Raw genomic sequence first — 19,467 nt, forward strand, 5'->3', positions numbered from 1 at the left:
ATTCATCTTTCTGAAAAACTCCCTTACAAAAAAATTGTTGAAAAGTTGTTGAAAAGTCATTGGTCAATGTCAACAAATAGCATTGAAAGCACATTGAGGCATTGTTGAAACATTATTGAGGAAATTGTTGACAGGTGTTGAAAATTGGCCCGCGACATTTTGTTGAAACATCATTGGGTCGTTTCAATTTGAGAAGTCATTGATGGATTGTTGAAACCATGTTGAATTCCAATATTGAAAGCCCATTGAAGAACTGTTGAAGATGTGTTGAATGTCAATATTGAAAATCTGTTGAGACATTGTTGAAATATGTTGAATGCCAATATTGAAACCTTATTGACATAATGTTGGAACTGTGTTGAATGTCAATATTGAAACCTCATTGAAATATTATTGGAGCAGTATTGAATATCAATATCGAAACCCCATTGAGATATTATTGAAGCATTGTTAAACATCAATATTGAAACCCCATTGAAGTATTATTGGATGAGTGTAAAACGTCAATATTGCTTGATGGAGGCAAAAGTTGCTACACATCAGAAACAGGACACAAGAGGAAGAACGCAGACAACACACACGTTAAGCACCAAACATGTGTGTTGTCTGTGTTCTTCCTCTTGTGTCCTGTTTCTGATGCACTACGCATTTTGCCTCCATTATATTATACCAACAAGCCCAACGTGCAATGTTAGTCAATAATGCAACACCATTTAAATATTATTGGAGCAGTGTTGAACGTCACTATTGAAATCACTTGAGAGCATATTGAAATATTCTGTTTGGTGAATAGTGTTGAAAACTGCACTAGACTTTTCTTTAAATACTGCTGAGCTACGTTGAGTCTCATGGCATTACCACTGATGCCATCCATATTGATGTGGTCCTTGCATACTAGAGGACAGGGGCAAACTTAAATTCAGGCACTTCTGTATTGAAGACCTGGGTCACCTAGGGATCAAAACCACTTTTAGATATAGCCTGTTATAAAACATATTATAGAGCTGCTAGCAGAACCATTAAGCCAGTTTTTGAATTGGCTTAACACACAAAATCAATACTCCACAAAATCAACAGCTCAACATTGATGTGGACAAAAATCATTTTTTTCTAGATGAATTGTTTATTGAAGCCAAACATTTGTTAACTGTACAGCCATGTGTGCCTTGAGATAAAAAATTCCTAACGCAATCTACAAACTGCCAGCAGCTTGATACAATAACGAAATTGAATACTGAGAGATGTAAAGTTTGCGTGGCCCTAAAGTAAAACATTTCTCAAAATTGAAATAAATAGAAAATAAATATTATACAAGCATTACAGTAAATACCATTTAAAATGTACTTAATTTCTCTATTTGGTAGCCAGTAACTTAATAATTATGGCAAAATCTGCATGAGCCCACTGACTCTTATTTGTTGGTTAAATGGTAAGCCCATTTTACTAAACGTTATCTACCTCTGAAACGACATGGTAATTACAATAACTTGCGCCATGGCAGCAGTTTATTGTGCTACATTGCTTGTTGCAGGATCCAGTTGCGTTTTCTGCCATGACTAGGTTCCTGGGCAGGTCATTACATACCAAGCGATTTATTCACTTTGACTCCTTAAGATTTTTATCTGATACACAGTGGCCATTAGTTACCTGCTGGAAGCCTTAAATGAAACTGGCATGAGGAAATTTTGTTTAATTTTGAGTGCCGCAAAACAAGTTAGAATGAAAGAATTTACAAGAAATCAGATTTCATGCATACATGAAAGAAAGCACATCGCTGCCTTGCCCGAGAACTGTTGTTGCACTCTGAATTTAAGCAAACTTTAACACTTAATTCTTACTGTTTTGAAATAGCAAAATAAACCATTACTACAAACATATGGTAATACGTAGTTTTCCTTAAACAGAACCACTCTGACAATAGCACAGATTTCACTTTCTGGTGTACGTATGAAACCTAATTTTCTGTAAAATTTCTCACTGGGCCTACTTTTACTTTATCAAACAAACTTGAAATGGTGTGCCGTCATGGAACAGTCTTGGCATGAAATGACCTGAGATACCTATGAAATAAAATAGTCAAGAAACACTAGCTTTTGTAGAAATATATTAAAGATTTACGTAAAAATGTAGTAAAATACAAAGTGCAACACTTGTGCAATTAATTATTAATCACAACACAGTACTTGTGTCTGAACCATCCAACCTGGGCTTTTCAGGTGACTAGAAACATCATAATAATAAAAAAAATGTTCAGGGCTGCAAGTGCACAACGCTTGAACTGTCCACAGACTTGAGCTCTTCTGGACACTTCAGGTCCCTTGCGAGAAGTGAGGCCAGAGTGTTCTTAATGTAGGTCATGTTTGTCCCAGGAAACTTGTGACAGGTAAAGCCTGTAAAAAAAGGAAAAACAGCATGACGTTAAAGATCAATGTTCCACATGCAAAAGTGTGATATACAGTACGCCCTGTTATAATGAAACTATTTCATTTGTTTTGTTTATTCCAAGTTTTCACGAGTTCAATTCTAGAGAATGACCAGCTTTCAAAGTGGAGTGGCACCGGAGGACTCCACTTAGTACAATATGCAGAAGGCAAACAGGAAAAGCCCACTGTGGCAGAATAACTTCATGAATATCTTTGGTGTTAAAATGTGAACGTTGCTTGCTTAGAAACAAAATGGTGAAAAAAAGACTTCATACAGTTGGTGAAAAAACTTAAAGGTAGACTACTGGCAACTAAAATTGGTTCTCTCAACAATCATAATCAAAATGTGCAGCACTTTATTGCACTTTTCCTTGCAGGAGTTGCTCCAAATACGGTTATGCGGCCAGAATTGACTGTGGTATATCTGAATTTGTTTTACAAGCTCATATACTACTGGAGTGCACTTCTCGCATTGTGATGACCATTCTTATGCCTCTCTGCTGAAAACAAAATACTGCTTATAACGAGGATTTACTGCAGTTGCACGCCGACCTGGTTACACTAACACAAATAAATGTGAAGAAGAAATACGAAGAAATGCTCAGTCTTACAAGAAAAATATGCAAGTGGACTGGCTCTGCTAATCCTTTGAGGGTCACTGCCATGCATGTAGAGTGGTGGAAACAAATCGTGTGGTCACGACCATAAATATGAGGCGGCGAAAGAACATATAAATAAGCATACCTTTTAAGAATGAAGTGTCCCCAAGCATCAAATTACAGATTCTGTAACCTTCTGCGACTTCTACAAAAATCCTAATTGTGCTGTTGCCCCTTGGCTTCTTCCAAAACTGATCTTTCTCTTTATTCTATGGTGTCCATCACTGCAGTAGTTTGGGAGTATTCAACTAGTTTAATGTTTTGTGAGTGTCATTACATTTAAAAAATGTGATTATGCTAGTTTGCCCTGCATGCTACAATAAACATGGTGTAAAACAGCGGACACTAAGAAATCTTTGTCACTTTGTGACCTAAAAAATTATTTACCCATTTTTTTTTCTCGAAAGGTCACCCTGAAGCACGATCCAGAATAAAAATATAACACTTAAATTGGGGGACGTTTGCCAGAAAATATGTGATCCTCAAAGGGTTAAACATGAACACCTACAAAGCTCATTCAATCTTTGATAAATCTAAACCCATAGTACTTGAGCACTGGTTTATAATAACGCTGAAAACAGGCAAGTGCGTCCTTGAATTAAGAAAGCAGGAGACATTTCCAACAATTTCAGAGTGGGAGCTGTGGACATGCCTCATGTTCTGTAATAAGCTTTATACAGTAGCTGCCAAGGGCCTATTGAGTACTGATCATTTTATGGGAACGTGAGGAAAAGTCAAATAAATACCTTTGTTTTTTCCACATCTTAGAATACAATGTGATAAATTGGATCTTAATTGGTTGAGTGCCTAGAATGAATGGACATTGCTAAACATAGCAATGTTGACAACGAATTTGGCCACTGTTCCTATTGTTGCTTTCATCGAAACAACCAAACAATTATGCCCCGTAACTTAAGCTCATTCTGCTTAAAGGTTACTGTCTGCCACCACATGGACCTCCTTCAAGACAGGAGCAACTTTAATTCAATGTGGTCTGTTGAAATAGGTGAAACCACTATGTTTTGCATTACAGAATCTGGAGGGCCATTTTGATTGCTGAAATTTGGTGGAAGTGCTGTCCCTCGAGTTGAGCAGTAACTGCACTTTCCTATAACAACACTTTCAGGCTACTTAAGCACACCCGCTATAGCAACAGATTGGTAGTTGCTTCATTGCAACTGTTCATTGCAATGACAGTCAAGTAGTGCAACTAATGCGCAAATACACCTAACTTTGTCAGTTGGAGCCACCAATCACTTCTCGCAGTGAAGGCTGCTTTTAAAATTTAGCACTTTAGTATGGAGGTGTTAGAGACTTGAGATCAAATGAACATTCATTCCAAATAGTAGGCTATTGTAGCACGTAGTTGCAGACACAGGCTACTCGAAAGTCATTTGTTGTGCTAATAGCAAGCTGGTAATTCCAAGTACAAAATGTGAAGGCAAAAATGCAATGGGTAAAAGGATGTACGGTACTTGCCTATAACAGCGTTGACCCTGATAAGGCCAATAGCCTCTTTTTGCCTATTGGTGGTGGTGTTTCCGAGAAGTAAGTGGCCCATGAGGTTCTCCTCAGTGAACACATGGTGAATCAAGGCCCTTGCAAACTTGCCTGGTCCACCATGGCAAGCTGTGCCAGGATCATCTGAATGAGCACCTCTCCAACCTATGTGAAACGGCACGTTTAGGTAAATAATATTAGTGAGGTATTTTAAGGATTTTAAGCACATTTACACAACAGCCATACTCCGAATAAATCACAGAAATACTGCCTGCTCCAGACCTAAAATGTCAACTAATGTCACTAATAAAAACAACTAAAACTAATGTCATAGCTTGTTATACTGTTGGGATGCCATGTGCTTCAGAAAAACAAGGATTCACCCAGTACAAAATAAAATAGTAAGTAAACCAAAGCATTGAAAACTTTAATGCAAGTAGCATTTTTAGGATACTTCACAAACTTTCGGGTGTCTGTCTAACTATTTTCCATCCAATTTGTGTCACTTGGTGGTCAATGGCCTAATGGGTAGGGCTGCTATGTAGACGGGAAGTGGGTTAATAACCATCTGATGGACCTGCTTGGATCTCTGGGTATGTTACTCAGAGTATGTGCCATTCTTCAATGAACCTCTTTCACGCCATCGTGGGCAACTGCTGCTTGTGTTGGCAAGCAGCAGTAGCAAGCAGCTCAAACAGGAAGATAACTGTCGACGTTAATGCGATATTACCACTACACATCAGATTCGCTTGCTGTGTCCCAGACCTACTCAGCTGAATGTGTACATAAGACACAAAGACAGGGTGTGCCTCATCCACCTCATCAAATAAATGAATCGACTCCCAAATGACGTGACGCTAGACGATGAATGGCCAAAGAATTCACCTCTCGCATTCCGGCTGTGGCGTCTCCAGGCTCATTTTGATTCTGAAAACAGATGTCAGTATTAAAATGTGACGCCACGATAACTCAAAAGCAACAATCAAAACATCTACATGGGCGATTAGGCCGACACAAATGGATGGATATAAATGACTGATTGAAAACAATAAAGCATGGCTGCTCTTGCCACTGGCAGTGTGAGGTGGGCAAATAATTTATTTTTAATTTCTCTCTTAAATTTTAAAATTATTTTTTCTCATCTACTGCATGAACTGTTGCGGCCACATCTTAAAGGTAGCTCGTTCATATAAAACCAGTGTTGCATTTTTTACTCCCCGTCTAACTGCTGCTACTGCAGTTTGCTTACTCTCTAAGTATTCCACAGAACTGCTCCACCAACAAACCATTGTTCCAAGCTTATGGCAGAGCGTCATTTAGATCACAAGGATACGCTCCCCTTTAACTCTCTCTCCTCTTTAGTGTGTGAATTCAAAGCAAAAATAACTTATTGACATAGCTGTCTGCTTCTATCTCATAAAAAGCCTTGCTAATTTTTGACATTTGTCGATAACGCTTACATGCCACTGGGAGCACAGTGGGACGACACGGCAAATATGCCCAAGCATCTCGTTCCTTTACTGATTTTCGAACTTAGTTATATCAATCAGTTACTGAAGGGCCAAAGGCTGAAACTTCACACGATGACATTATTTTGAATGTTTCATCCCACTAAAGCAGAACATAGCATCCCACAGAATCTGCCTTTTCCGTGAATATAGAGCGCCTACGCGAAGGCGTTAGCGCGAAGTACTCGATGGCGTCGAAGGGAGATAATGGTTAAAAAAAAAGTTCACCGCGCGCGTACCGGTGGAAAACAAACCACACATAACCTGATGATTTCACAGCATTCACTGGCATCAGCCCTTTTTTTAGCTCACCTATCACATAGAATCACATGTACGCCATTGCAATTCTTTATTATTATCGCGCCACAGCGCGTGTCTACCGCACGGCGTGTCAGCGGACTCTGGGCACTCGATCGTCAAGCGAACAGCGCAGCAGAATACATTAGAACGGCAAAACGCCCCGCGCATATTTTCGCCGATCCCGACACGCCATGTAGTAGATGCACGTCAATGGACGGCGTTGCGCGAACGAAATATACTTGATTACAGTACAATTCGGATTATTTCACGTCGCATTGTTTCCACGAAAACGGCAAAGCACGAGCGCTCATTAATAAGGCTAATTTCAATCGGTGCTGGAACACCGTAGCAAACATCGTGGCGCGCACAACATGCCCTGTTTTAGCTGGCTCCACATAGCTGCCCACCAAAACGGCACAGCACGAGCGCTCATTAATAAGGCTAATTTCAATCGGTGCTGGAACACCGTACCAAAAATCGTGGCGCGCACAACCACGGCCGGGCTCGACTGGCGCGCGCGTTCGCAAGAAGCGAGCGCGCGCGCCAGTCGAGCCAGTCGAGCCCGACCGTGACACAACATGCCCTGTTTTAGCTGGCTCCACATAGCTGCTTTACGTTGCCGCAAGCGCGCTGTGAAGTTAAATCAGGACAAAACTTCATGCTCAAGATCACAAATCTAGTGCTGCACAACCAATTCTCGCAACGGAAGGATAGTACTAGTAATGAAAACGAGCACAGAGGCGCGTGGAAGACACGCACGGGCTCTGTACGCACTTTTTCTGATAGCGTCGCAATGAACGAGCAAGTGGAATTCGAAACACTCACTCACCTTCGATGTGGCTGAGTCGGAGGCGATCATGGTGATCTTCGAGGCACCGTGTAGCCCATAAAGACCGAGCAATAAGTTGTAATATACCAAAGATGTCACAGCGAGGCAAAGGGCACAGAAAACACAGCAAACTCATCACGCAACCCGCACACATACGCCGCACGCACAAAGTTCCGGAATCCGCCAAAGAGACTAGAGTCAACAGCGCAAGCGCGCATTCACACAAAAACGCGCATACAAATCCACGCTTTCATAGATGTGAATTGTCATATTTATGAACAAATGTTGTAATATAATGGTATTTCTTAACAATTTCTGTGGTTTGCAAGAGTGTGAAAATTTTCTGCTTAGCTTTTGAGGAACTATTTTCTTTATCGCGGTAACGCAGTGCGCCGGCCGGTCACGTACGGAGCGCGCGGAAAATAGTGCAAAATTCAAACGTCGCAAATGTCGCGCCCTATGTGCGCGCACAGTTTTCATCGTTTGTATTAAAAAGAAATATTTATTTTAATACGTGAAGCAACCGGCGCGAAATGAACTACGGACCAGCAACGCACACAACTGTCGCTGTTCGTGCTTGTTAGTTTGACATCATCACAAACGGTAGACAGCATGCCGTCCCACTGAATAATAATTTGTACCTGTGCTGAACTGCGCTATGATTTGCCACCGGCAAATTATAACAGCGTAGATTGTGCGTGGTGGCCAAGCAGTTTCCCAGCACACTGGCGAGCACCCCGTCTCTACGTGTTACAGAAAAGACCTAGGCTTTCATGTAAAATATGGACACCACGTCGCAGAGATCACCCAAACTTGTGTCATTTTATTGTGCGCTAAGGGCTAACAACTAAACAAAACGCACTCTTTAAAAAACATATTTATTTATTATGCTTACATACTACTTTTCCCACCATCTTGCCCATATTTAACATGGAGGCAATGCCGTGTTTGACACAGACAGGGCACTGGCCACTTACAATAGAAGCCGATGGGAATCCAGGAGGTGCCCAATCATCGGTCATTGGTCACTGCTTGTTGGGACGTTTGTGTCTATATATATATATATATATATATATATATATATATACATACATACAGGGTGGTCATTGTTAAGTCTTACGGAAGTTTAGAAATCGCCTGTGGCAGGTAGCATAATTCTTATTATTGAGCTGGGTTAATCGATGAGGCGGACATTAGTAGCACGAGCAATCGAAACACACATTCAACGAATTAAGAAGAAATAACTAATTAACTTCTTATTTTATTACTTTACGACACATATTGCGATTTACGAAATTGAGCCGGTGATCTTTTCAGGCGTATCCACTTGGAATGAATTTCCAGAATGACACCTATGCGCCATCAAACTCGCCGTAAAATGCACTGTTGTTACACTTACTTTGTTACCAAAATGCTGTTTTATACATAACTAAAACGTAACTAACTAAAGTAACTAAAACGCCCATGTATTTCGTCCCACACTTTGGGCAATAATATCTCGAAACTGGTGTTATACTGGAAATTCATTTTAGGCGGATGCGTCTTGCAAACTCACTGGCTACAATTCATATATTGCAATATGTTTCGTAAAATAATTAACTAAGAAGTTCGTTAGTAATTTTTTTGTTAATTATTAGAATATTAGTTTCAATTTCTTGTGTTACTAATGTCCGTTTCTTCGAATAACCAAGCTAAGTGATAAGAATTATGCTACCTGCCACAAGCGATTTTTAAAATTTTCGTAAAACCTATAATTTTGAACACCCAGTATATACAGGGTGTCCCAACTTTCTTGCACCGACACTTAAATACAGGCAAATACCACGTAGCTGGACAGAACCAAGGTAATGTTGTTTGCCGTCGCTTACAGATACTCAATTTTTTGCATTAGATAACTAATTAGATAATCATTATAATTATTAATTATTAATCAAATAATAATAAATAATTAGCTTCTCAGATATTATATTTAGCTGAAAAGTGTCAATCAGAAAATTATAGAGCAACAGGAAAAACTCCCGATACAGCTTTCTGTTGCCCAATACGTGGTACATAAAAGTGTTTTTCCGAGCGTGAAAGAAGTCCGCGGATACACGCTAGTGCCTCGAGCGGCTAGTTGTGCGGCAATATTGCGTGTATTCGCGGGTTTCTTTCGTGCTAGAAAAAAAAAAAGAAAAAGAAAGAAAATCAATTTTATGTTGCACGTATTGAGCAATAGAAAGCTGTATCGGGAGTTTTTAGTGGCAGGAGCGTCGAGTGCCATTTGTTCTTTGGACAGTACTTCCGGTTCACCTCCTGAGATGATCAAGAGGTGAAAATAAATCGAAAAAAATAGTACAGTACAAAATTCACGAATTCCATTATAGATATGATATCAGAGCATAAGTTTAGCTATAAGTTGAGTTACTGAAGTGTCTGGAATAATTAGAATTAATTAGCTGAGACGACCGGGGATGCAATCCAAGTAAATCAGAAAAATAGAAAAAAAATGGTTCAGTTCAGAATTCATGACTTTCATTATAGATATGATATCAAAGCATAAGTTTTGTTGCAAGCTGACTTGCTGAAGTGTCTGGGATAATTATAAGTAATTACCTGAGACCAGATTAAAAATAAATCAGGAAAAAAAGAAACAAAGTAGTACAGTGCAAAATCCATCGGTTTCTTTATAGACATGATATCAAAGCATAAGCTTAGTTCAAGTTGAGTTACTGAAGTGTCTGGAATAATTATAATTGATCAGAAATCACTCATTACTGTTTACCAAAGCACAGAACACCAACGCCGGGATGCGAGTGCCAAAAAGAAACACCTAAGTCAAAGTTTAAGGTTGCCTACTCTTTTAAGCATGAAATGCTTTTAGCTCCCGTTGTCGGCGATCTTCAAGTGACCTTGAGCCAAAAGCCAAAGCTGTTATTCGGGCATTCAAAACGAGAACATGCCGGCAAGTTGAAAATGAAATTTTGTCACCCGTAGGAACGAGTACAACTGTGGCATGGACGTAGAGTGCAATATAGCGTACTGTACATGCAATGCATTGTACTTGATATAAACAAAACATATGAGCAAACAAAATAGCAAATGGTGTCTGCTTGACACTGGCTTTGCCACACATCAAAAACCACTATGACAAGTTGCGAGAACAAAATGAGGTCATCCGAGCAACCAGTCAAACTTGAAAAAAGGCGGTTTCTGGCACCAACCCTTTACTACACATGCTAGTTACTCTCCAAACAAATTACAAAAAAATATTGCTTGCGAGTTCTTCGCAATGTTTCTTGACAATATCACGCAAGCTGTAACTTCTATTACGCTGAAGTTTGTCATTTCCAATAGCAACGTTCAAAAGGCAGATAGATACAGGGGCAGATTGAGTGGGCCGATCCTGGAGGCAGTGCAGAAAGGGTCCAAGATCAATGGCACCCCTTTTATGTGGGCCGATCCTGGAGGCAGAAGAGCCGAGCGGAGTAGACGTGCTTCGCATGAGCTCTGTCGACTTCCCTTATTCTTGCAAGAAATTCACATCGGAGGACCAAAGTGTTTGTCAGAAGGCCTTCCTGAAGTCATCCGGAACCCCCATGAGAAGTTTGAAGACCGTGAGTGCATATTATTTTGCGCTTTTGGACTTTGAAGTTCTCCGGGGCGGCGCTGCCGTGTTAAGCCTGACGCCGCCGTACGTGGCAGCGAGGAGGTAGGCGAGGCGTTCCGCCGCCTTTGCCGCCGCTCGCTCGCTTGCTACGGTTTCTCGACGCTCACTATGGCGCACATCGCTGGATCCCAGCCGGTCGCTTCTACTTCTACCGGAGGGAGTGGAGATGGTGCTGTTATTACAGCCCCACCCGCCCCCGGTGCTATTGTCCAAGCTACCGCCGGGCCTTCGTTGCAAGAAACCACTGCCATGGACTTCCAAGACATCTCGGAAGATCGCCATGACGACTCTGCCATTATGGATGAGGACCTTTCGCAAGGGACGCCATCGGAATGTCCTTATTCCAATTGGTCTCTACACCTCAAGCGAAGAACGAAGAAGAAGCTCGCCAGAGGCGAGCAAGTACGCGTGGCAGGCAGGGTGATCTCTCCGGTATCACCCTCCTCAACCACCGCGTTTTCATCAACATCCTACGCAGCTGCAAGCGCTGGGGCATCAAAGAAGCCTTCTTTTAAGAAGAGGCGACGACTCCCCCCCCCTGCCACGTAGCGACTTCAAAATCATCATCCGGCCCAAGAAAGGCCTTCAGGTGAAGAGCTTCACCAACCACCAAATCTCGAAAGCCGTCTCGGCCGCCTGCGGAGGAAAAGTTGACGATTCGCATTTCCTCGTGCGCTTGAGACCCGGTTCCAACATAATCATTGTTAGTACCCCAGATCAGGAGGTCGCCGATATTGCGCGCAAGATCACGCGGATTGTGTTAGGCGGCAACCTTTACGAAGTTAACTCTTACGTTGCGGCACCGGACGGAGTGGCCCGGGGCGTCATTCATGGAATCGACCCGGATACCCCGCCCGAGGAGCTTATGACCCATCTAAGGGTGAGGACCCAAGGCGTGGAAATCGTGCAAGCCCGCATGCTGGGAAAGACCAAGACGGCCGTGATCACGTTCAGCTCTCACGTAGTTCCACGATACGTCTACTACTACGGAGGGGAGACCGAGTGCCACCCCTACAAGCCCACAAAACAAATCTGCTACGTGTGCCAGCGCATGGGACACCGATCGGACGTCTGTCCTACCCCGAACATCAAGATATGTCTAGCTTGCGGGACGCACGACCCCACGGACGACCACGAGTGCTCGCTCAAGTGCGCAGTCTGCGGCGAAGCCCATGCCACGGGGTCTCGCGAGTGCAAGCAAAGGCTGAAAAACAACAGTACTACCACCAAAAAGCATCCTCCGCCCGGAAGGTGGACGGAAGACTACGACAATGGTGGAGGAAGGACAAGGCGAAGCCACCTGCGGTGGTTCAGCTCGGAGTCGTCGGCGAGCCGTTCGAGGTCCCGGGCCCAGTCCAGGTCGAGGTGCCGGTCCAGGTCGAGGTCCCGGTCCAGGTCGCGATCCCAGTCCCAGTCCAGGTCCAGGTCCCGATTCCGCTCGGAGTGGCCAAAGCCAGGAGAGAAGCAAGGGCAGCGGCCGCCTTCTACCTCGTCATGCACGTCTAAGCAGAAAAACAATTCGGGCAAGAAGAAACAAGCCAACAACAAGGTGAGCCGGAATCAGTCTAGTACCTCCTCCGCTCAAAATACCAGTGACAATAGTAACTGCTCCCCAGAATGTACGCGCATTAGGGAAGAAAATAAAAAACTCAAAGCTCAGGTTAATGACCTAAATCAACGCATGCAACGCTTAGAAGCGATGCTAAGCAAAACAAACGACAACACACAGGCAGGGCCGCAAAGCGGAACGAAAGGCTACCAGCCCACCATTTCCATTCCTCCCCCCTCAAGAACCACCACGCCCTCCTCGCTCCCTGGTGCTGTCTCGGCAGCAGCAGGCCTGTCAAGTGTAGTCACCCTCGAAAGCATTTATGCTACGATGCAGCAGATGCTTTACCAGATGGGCGAATTGAACAATAAAGTCAAGGAGAACACACTAAGCAGTGAAGACCTTGAAAGAAGAATACGCAAGGTTGAGTTTGGCTCGCGCAAGCGGGTTGACGACGAGAACAACAACACACGCGTCAAGGCTTACAGGCGCATAAACAATACGGGTGACGTCAGCGACGCCGACAACTGCGACGGCGGCGGCATGAACGTCAGCAATGGCTAACACCACACGCAGCGCCCACGAACACCTCGAGATCTGGCAGTGGAATTGTCGCTCTTTCAACAAGAAGGCAAGTTCGCTCCAGCTCTTCATCCAAAACCACCCATACCCCCCCGACGTCATCTGCCTTCAAGAGGTCGGGAACCAGCCCATCAAGCTACGGGGTTACTACGTAATTAGACACGTGGGATCACCAAAGGTTGCGGTTTTAGTTCACAAAACGGTGACGGCCGTGGGTCAACATTATCAACATCATGACATTAACCACGTGCTAGTGGAAGTCCTCCCGCAAAAGAGGGGTAGACGTAGCACTTTCATCTTGAATTTGTACAGTCCGCCGAGGGCTCAAAAGGACGACTTCCGCAACATCATTTACGACAGCGCGAGAGCCGCTGGCTGCAACCAGCTGGTAGTGGTGGGCGATATGAACGCTAGACACACGGCTTGGGGCTACCAACAAGACACGCAGAAGGGGAGGTCGCTCATCGATGCGGTTGACCAGACGGGCCTCGAATTGATAACCAACCTCCTCCAACCAACCCGTGTAGGCAACAGTGTTAGTCGGGACACGTTTCCGGACCTGTCATTTATCAAAAACGTAAGAGAATACTCATGGACGCACCTGGGCGAAACACTGGGCAGCGATCACTACATCCTCAGCATCTCGGTGTCCACCCCGAAACTCAAGAGAACAATTGGAGAAATTAGGCTCACGGACTGGGAGGCATACAGGCAGTACCCCCCACCCGAAAGCGGTATAACGGACATAGCGGAATGGATGAAGCACCTCCGAGACGCCCACATCCAAACCACCAAAACCATCCAGCGCACGGTCGAGACACCCGAAGTCGACCGCCGGCTTTTACACCTGTGGGAAGCCCGTGAGGGCCTCCTCAAACGGTGGAAGCGACAGCGGTTAAACCGGAAACTCCGTCTACGAATCGCGCAAATAACAGAAGAAGCCAGAGATTACGCGACCGAGCTGACGCAGCAAAATTGGGTCCAGTTTTGCACCTCGCTCAAAGGTACCCTGAGTACGGCGAAGACGTGGGCCATCCTGCGTTGCCTGATCGAGCCCGACAAGGCCAAATCGACAACCAGTCGGACACTTCAAGAAATCGCTCACAAATTCCCCGGGAATGACCAGGATCTGATTGACACCCTAAAAACCAGATACCTGGGTAGCGACCCCATACGACCCTGCCTCCTAAAATACGAAGGGGAACCAAGACCAGAACTGGACGCTCCGATCACGGAGGAAGAGGTGTATGCCGCGGCACGAGCCTCACAGCGCAACACTGCTCCCGGGGCTGACAAAATCACCAATGCCATGATTAGAAACCTGAGCCCGAAGCACATCCTGGACTTGACCGAATACCTAAACGAGGAACTCTGGAGCAAGGGCCACGTACCGAACGAGTGGAAACACGCGGAAGTCGTGACCATTCCCAAGCCAGGCAAGAAGCCCGCGATCGACGCCCTACGTCCCATCTCGCTGACTTCGTGCCTCGGCAAGCTGTACGAGAGGGTCATCGGAGCTCGCCTCCAACACTACATAGAGGACGGTGACCTCTTCCCGCACACCATGCTTGGCTTCAGGCCGGGACTTTCTGCGCAAGATGCTTTCCTAATCCTGAAGGAAGAAGTTCTCAAGGGCATCCCGAAGGGAGGAGAACACCTCCTGCTCGCACTCGACCTGAAAGGGGCCTTCGATAACATCTCTCACGAGGCCATTCTCAAGGGACTGAACGACATCAGCTGCGGAGAGCGCATCTTTAATTACGTCAAATCGTTCCTGACGGGCCGGACGGCAACCATCGGAATAGGCCAGACTCGATCGGATACGATCGACGTGCCGAACAAAGGAACGCCGCAAGGGGCGATAGTCTCCCCGATTCTCTTCAACATCGCGATGCTAGCGCTGACCAAAGAGCTGCGGAAGATCCCGGACCTCGGTTACGCCCTATACGCGGACGACATCACGCTCTGGGCCACCAAGGGCTCCCTCGCGCAAAAGGAGGCGACCCTTCAGGAGGCCGCGACGGCCGTGGAGAGATTTGCGGCAGCGAGCGGGATGCGTTGCGCGCCCGAGAAGTCCGAGGTGATACGGGTGCACGGAGGAGGAATCTATAAGTCACCCGGCCCTATCGAACTCTATCTAGAGGACCACAAGATCACGGAAAGCAAAAAGACTAGGATTCTGGGTTTTTGGATCCAGAGCAACTTGAAAGCATCCCACACCATCCAAACCCTAAGGTCCACCACCAACCAGATCTCGCGGATTATCAAACGAATAACAAGAAGCCGCAAGGGCATGCGAGAAGAGGACACGCTCCGCCTCGTCCAGGCTCTGGTGATCAGCAGAGTAACGTTTAGCATGCCGTATCACTACGACTCGCTAAACAAACGCGACCAAGAACAAGTCGATGCCATCATCAGAGGCGCGTACAAAACGGCCCTGGGTCTCCCTGTTACCACCTCAAACGAGAGGTTAGCGGCTCTCGGCATCCACAACACCTTCGCTGAGCTGTCGGACGCGGTTATGGCTTCGCAAAAAGCCAGACTACAGAACACGGCGGCGGGCAGAGCCATCCTCCACCGAACCGGCACGGCCACGGAGCTTCGTGCCCTCGATGGGCAACGATCACTCCCGCCCGAGGTCAGAAGCAAGATCACGGCGAACCCCATACCAAAGCACATGAGTCATGAACTCCACGAAGGACGACGCAAGGCGCGGGTCAACAGACAGCGCCGACAATTCAAGAGTGACCCGTACGTACAGTACGTGGACGTGGCGGCGTACCCCGCAGGGGGCCTCTTCGCGGTAGCCGCCGTGAACGGGAGAGACAACTCCTTAACCCTCGCGGCCTCCGTCAGGGCAGAGACCCCAGCTGCGGCTGAGACCATAGCCGCAGCGCTAGTAATAAAACAACATGACAGGGTGGGCAGGGAAGTTCATGTCGTTACCGACTCGCAACAGGCCTGCCGAAACTTTACCAACGGACGAACACCGGTGCTGGCGGCTCAAATTCTATGCCCGAGGCTACAAGAAACCCATCAAATCACTTGGACGCCGGGTCACGCGGGACTGGAGGGGAACGAAAGGGCGAACGCCTTAGCTCGAGCGCTAATTAACCGAGCGGGGCAAAACCAATCGTCTTATCAATCCCCTCCCTTTACCTTTGTGCCCCTGCCATCAAATTACTGCGACCGACTCGAAATCCAGCGACTCAACCGCAGGATTTATCCTCCCCCTCACAAAAATCTCAGCACTGAAGAGGCAATAGCCCTCAGACTTATCCAAACAAACACATTCCCAAACCTACACAGATACAGCAAAATATACCCACAAACATATCGCGGCATCTGCCCCTGGTGCGGCGACACACGCCCTACACTCTTTCACATCTCGTGGGGGTGCGGGGGCAAACCTCAACATTTAAAGACGCCTAACACGTCATTTGAGCGGTGGGAGGTACAGCTGACCGGCGATACCCTGGCGGGACAACAAGCTCTCGTCCAGCAAGTACGTCGAGCAGCCATGGCCAGTGGAGTCCTGGAATGAGGACACCACCCACTCGTCCTCAAGATCAACGATCTGAATGGTCTAAATAAATGTTTTTCTCTCTCTCTCTGGAGGCAGTGCAGAAAGGGTCCAAGCTCAATGGCACATATCCTCTGTGGGCACGGGGACCTCTAACGCTTCCTTGAACTGCCCTTGTCATACGTGGGACCCAAAGAGACAAAGTTAACAGACCTTCCTCTGTCGAGAAAATGGAGTACTGACTATTGATATGTTGTTGGCATATTGTTGAGGAATTGTTGACACAATATCATTTCAATAATGCCTCAATAGTTATTGAACGTACACAACAATACCTCAACAATAATGTTGTTGAGCGCTTCACAACAGTAAAGTCATTGACTAATGGTTGTTGACATATTGTTGAATAATGTTGAGTATTATTGAGAAGTGTTGAGCAATATTGACATTGAATATATATCTGAAAGCAATGCTTGTCGCCGTAAGCATCTTACGTAAGCAAAGGCATATCTTACGTAAGCAAAGCTTCTCGTCCGATTCTAGTAAGCGAAGCTTGTCGTCCGATTCTAGCATGCCGATTCTAGCGTGACGGCTTCCGAAGCCCAGGCGAAACGTCAGCGAAGAGCCGCCGACCCTGAATTTAGGGCAAACGAAGCGGAATGCCTGCGGCAGCGTCCTCTTGCCACAAGCTCCCCCAGTTACGACTCGAGAGATAGGCATTTGGTTCAAGTTATGTGACACTCTATATATTTAGTGGTGATTAAGTGAACAATAAAACGATATATATGTGTAAAACACATACACGTCTACATGTGTGTGTTTAAGATATATATTTAATGTCAATATTGCTCAAAAATTCTCAATAGTACTCAACATTATTCAACAATATGTCAACAACAATTCGTCAATGACTTTACTGTTGTGAAGCGCTCAACAACTTTATTGTTGAGGTATTGTTGTGTACGTTCAATAACTATTGAGACATTATTGAAAGGATATTGTGTCAACAATTCCTCAACAATATGCCAACAACATTTCAATAGTCATTTTTATAAGGGCTAATTTACTCGATCTGCCATATTCGTCTGATTTCGTGCTTCGCTTTTATTTGGGAGCAACAGCTTGAACCGTTATGCACTACGGAGTGGTACCGGGTTTTTTTCCTGACTTCCACTTCCTCCCTTACTGTAAAGCATAGTCTGGGATAGCCCTCACCGGCACTTCTGCGTAGCGAGCACGCTTTTCTGTGCGTAATATTTGTATATCCAGCGAAATGATTGGGTTTGCCGGGATTATCAAGCCAATTTTATATTGTTTTTTCTCTCGCATAGACCATTGCCTGTAAAATTCGCACAAAAATTTCTAAGCCTGGTTTTGTCGTTGTCTGTTCGCGTGATGCGTAACAGCAATGTTAAAATTGTGCATGCAGTACGTCGATGCTGCCGTTGCCACATGTCCTCTGTTGCACTGCTCTTGTTATTGTTTTTTTTTACAGATCCTGACCGTATATTTAATGGCCGCGTGGTGTATTTTGATCATAAGAGCTGTGTGGTATCAGAGATGCCTCACTTTGCGGACCGTAAGTATTTATAAATTGTTGCAGCGAGCACAACCTGAAGACGTTGCATGATAGCTGGATAAGTACTTTAAGATGCGTGCGACAACCATTTCTCAGTTTACATTATTTGGCGTTTCCTGCCCGATATTTCAGTTACGTATCTAGGTTGAGTTTACTACTGCGAAGTGCAATCGGCGTTTCAAGTTATCATGGCGTTGTTTCTTACCGACAAGTCACCCCATATTTTGTAAAATAGAAAAAAAAACTATGCCACAACGATTTCTTCCGCATTGTAGCGCCTGTCATGAGGTTAAAAACATGTACTAATTGTCAGGCAATACCGTGCCCTTAAGGGTGACTATCGCAATTAAATTTGTTTTTGCACGCGAGGACGCAGATTGCTTCAAGTCACCTCAATGAAAACAATGGCACAAACAATACGTAATCTACATTGACAAGTCTTGTGCTGCTTGTAGAAAACTGCCCGAGATAGACGAGTCAATTCGATTGGCGTTACAGACAATTTTTTCGACATCTTCATTTCTTTCGGCTGCAAACAACAATGCCCGGCGGTGAAGCTCGGGCACTTGGCTCGCATAAAAGGGCTAAACGCCGCTTAACTACACAAAAGTTCAAACTAAGTCAATAACAGTAACGCTCGGATATTGCAAGTAGAATCTTGAGTGGCGTGTTCCAGATGGTCAATCCGCATCTCGAGCACAGAACACAGCGGGACGAACTAAAGCTGCACGGCGAAGAGAAAAGGATTATGTGCCATCATTGCAACTGCGCCGCCATGCCCTCCACGGTTTCTTGGCAGGAAACGGAAATTCTTAATGCAACTCCTACAAAGAAACCGCCTCCTTAGAAATTTGGCTGTGGCCTTGCAAGGTCGAAAAAGTCTGCTCTCTCTGTCTTTTTGTGATCAGGACTTTCTTCATGCAGAATTTATTAGATGCATGAAATTTATTACATGTCTTGATGAGGTGCATCTGTCTGAGGTGCATGTACAGCTCTTGCTACAGTGCAAGAACTTCTTTGTTTAAATGTTCCTAATACTGCATAAAAATTTGTATAATTCTTGCTGACGTAGCTACTGAAACGCTTTATGTAGTATCACCACGAATGTGTTGTGATATATATTTATTACTGTACTTTCGTGTAACCACATTTGCATCATTCGAAAGTTGTATTTCTCTGCGGGCTGTCAGCTGTCAAAATTTTCATCCCGATGCCGTTAACGGAGGCGAATTGTGTGTCTGAAAAGAGAGCAAGAGTTGGAACAACTTCGGAAGGTCGTCGGCGTTCGTGTAACTTCGTCGCCCCGTTGTTTACAATTTCCTAGTGAAGTGCACGAAGACGTTAGAATATATTGTAATAAATAAAT

General features: G+C 45.0%; 1 long non-coding RNA gene across 1 annotated transcript; it reads right to left on the reverse strand.

Moving 5' to 3' along the window:
* Positions 1–1,109: 1,109 nt before the first annotated feature.
* LOC125947389 (uncharacterized) lies at positions 1,110–7,397 on the reverse strand. The gene is made up of 4 exons (XR_007468256.1): positions 7,220–7,397; positions 5,468–5,509; positions 4,553–4,747; positions 1,110–2,373 (listed from the first exon to the last, which is right to left on the reverse strand). It is a non-coding gene; the product is annotated as an uncharacterized LOC125947389 (long non-coding RNA).
* Between the last annotated feature and the right edge of the window lie 12,070 nt (positions 7,398–19,467).

The sequence above is a fragment of the Dermacentor silvarum genome, chromosome 8 (genome assembly GCF_013339745.2).
Source record: "Dermacentor silvarum isolate Dsil-2018 chromosome 8, BIME_Dsil_1.4, whole genome shotgun sequence".
Taxonomy (NCBI): domain Eukaryota; kingdom Metazoa; phylum Arthropoda; class Arachnida; order Ixodida; family Ixodidae; genus Dermacentor; species Dermacentor silvarum.